General features: G+C 58.3%; 1 pseudogene; it reads left to right on the forward strand.

Moving 5' to 3' along the window:
* The window catches only part of LOC124621094, a 7,763-nt pseudogene that overhangs the window by 2,682 nt on the left and 2,581 nt on the right, over positions 1–2,500 (forward strand).

A 2,500-nucleotide genomic window follows, 5' to 3' on the forward strand; every position in this document is an offset into this window, starting at 1 on the left:
GGATTCTCTTCGGCCGCCATTCAACGATCAACTCAGAACTGGCACGGACTGGGGGAATCCGACTGTCTAATTAAAACAAAGCATTGCGATGGCCCTAGCGGGTGTTGACGCAATGTGATTTCTGCCCAGTGCTCTGAATGTCAACGTGAAGAAATTCAAGCAAGCGCGGGTAAACGGCGGGAGTAACTATGACTCTCTTAAGCTCACATGATGCGTCATATATGGATCCTCTCAATCCACTCCTCAGCATCCTAGCGATGTCGAGTGGATGATGGTTCGCTTAGCCTCTCAGTGGGAAATCCTAGCTCTGGCCTTCACGTGGCGGGAGTCGTGAGGGGGGCCGAGAGGGGGCACAGTGCTCTGTGTCTCCTCAGAGCTCTCCAACCGACAGAGCGGGGTGATCCATCAGGGCTTGGGGGTTGCCTGCCCCCCTGCCCCTTGTTTCAGCTGGCCCCAACACAAGGAATAAATCAGGTAGCGGTCCTCCCACTGGAGGCGCCGCGCCAGTTGTTGGGCCACCATCTGACGCCGCCAGTCCGGGTCGAGCAGCCTTGCCTGCGTTTCAGTGCCCTGAGTGCCAGTGGAGCTTCAGCACCAAGAGTGGTCTTGGTGTCCACCGCCGCAGGGCTCATCCTAGTGCAGCGAATGCAGAGGTCAACATCCAGAGGACGAAGGCCAGGTGGTCCAGTGAGGAACTGTTACGCCTGGCCCATGCAGAGGCAGTGCTGACACTCGAAGGCACCCGGTTCCTGAACCAAGAACTAGTGAAGTCCTTCCCGCACCGCTCGCTTGAATCCATCAAGTGCCAGCGACGTGCGGGAGCTTACAGGAACCAGGTTGCCGAGTTCGTCACTGCCCTCTCTACTTCTGCGGTTCGTCCTCGCACCTCTGATGCTGCTGCACCACCTATTGTGACATCCTCAGTTCCCTTGACACCACCGTCGGTAGAGGACCCTGTCGACCATGCTATCTGGTCGGTCTTAGCAGCCTTACCATCGTCGGGCTCAAGGTTTCGCTCAGTTGACGACATCTTGGCGCTGGGACACACTGCATCTCGGCATGTCATCATGGGCATGCTGCCACCTGCACTTGATGCTATAGGTAGCAAGGAGGCGCCCCAAAATCCCGTCGCCTCCAAGCAGATGTCCCAGCCACCTGAGCGAAAACGAGCTCGGCGTAGGTGGGAGTATTTTGTCTGCCAGCGTGCGTTCTCCAAAAACGCGGGGCGGTGCATTAATGGCATTCTAGACGGTACACTGCTCCACCAACCACCTACTATTCCTGGTCTGGTGGAGTATTGGAAAGATCTCTTCACCCGGCGCCCATCAGGCCGGGTTGACCGTCTGGATTGTCAGTTGTTACCGTCCCGCGCCGAGGTGCCCTTTCAACAGCTGTGGGCGCCCATCACGTTGGAGGACATTGCTGCAGCTCTCCCACCCCGTCGCTCCGCCGCGGGACCAGACGGGCTCACACCTGCCCAGCTCCGTCGTCTTCCCCGTGAGGTCCTTCTGAAAGTGTTAAACCTTTTCCTTTTGACCCGCCGTCTCCCATCCCGACTCCTCCAGGCCCGTACCTCCCTGCTGCCCAAGAAGGCCGCCCCAGCATCCCCCTCTGACTTCCGCCCGATCACAGTTTGCTCAGTCCTCGCCAGGGTCTTCCACAAGATCCTGGCGGGTCGGCTGATGCGGGCTTGTGTGTTGGACGGGCGTCAGCGGGCCTTCCTTCCTCAGGATGGGATGCTGCACAATTCATTCTTGTTGGACCTGGCGATGACTCAGGCCAGGGCGAACTGTAACTCCCTCTATGTTGCGTCCCTGGATGTGTCCAAGGCATTCGACTCTCTGGACCGTGGTGCCCTGAGGCCTGCCCTGAGGGCTCATGGTCTGCCAGACGAGTTCATTGGATACATCCTGGGATGCTATGAGGATGGAGCGACGGTGATCTCTGGTTCGGGGAAGTCAATGGGTCCAGTGCGGCCTTCAAGGGGCGTTCGGCAGGGCGATCCTCTTTCCCCTATCCTGTTTAACCTTTCGCTGGACCTTATGCTTGCTCGCCTCCCAGATCATGTTGGTGCCAATGTAATGGGACGACGCCTGAATGCTGCCGCCTTCGCCGATGACCTCCTGCTGTTCGCTGCGACTAAGGGTGGTCTCCAGGACCTGATTGATACATCTATATCAGTCCTTGGAGACCTGGGTCTCCAGGTCAATCCTGGGAAGTGCTTTACTCTCGCACTCGCGGCCTCTGGTCGCGAGAAGAAAGTTAAGGTCGACAACACCACGACCTTCAAGGCTGGTTATACCACCCTTCCAGCCTTGGCAGTCGAGAGCACTTTCCGGTATCTTGGCCTGGAGTTCTCTACCAGCGGACGTAGCCTCTTCCATCCGAGGCGGGAGGTCGAGCGACAGCTAAGCGTCCTGTCCAAGGCACCACTGAAGCCCCAACAACGTCTTCACGCCCTGAGAACGGTGGTCCTGCCAGGGATCCACCATGGCCTGGC

Source organism: Schistocerca americana, chromosome 6 (assembly GCF_021461395.2).
Source record: "Schistocerca americana isolate TAMUIC-IGC-003095 chromosome 6, iqSchAmer2.1, whole genome shotgun sequence".
Lineage (NCBI taxonomy): Eukaryota > Metazoa > Arthropoda > Insecta > Orthoptera > Acrididae > Schistocerca > Schistocerca americana.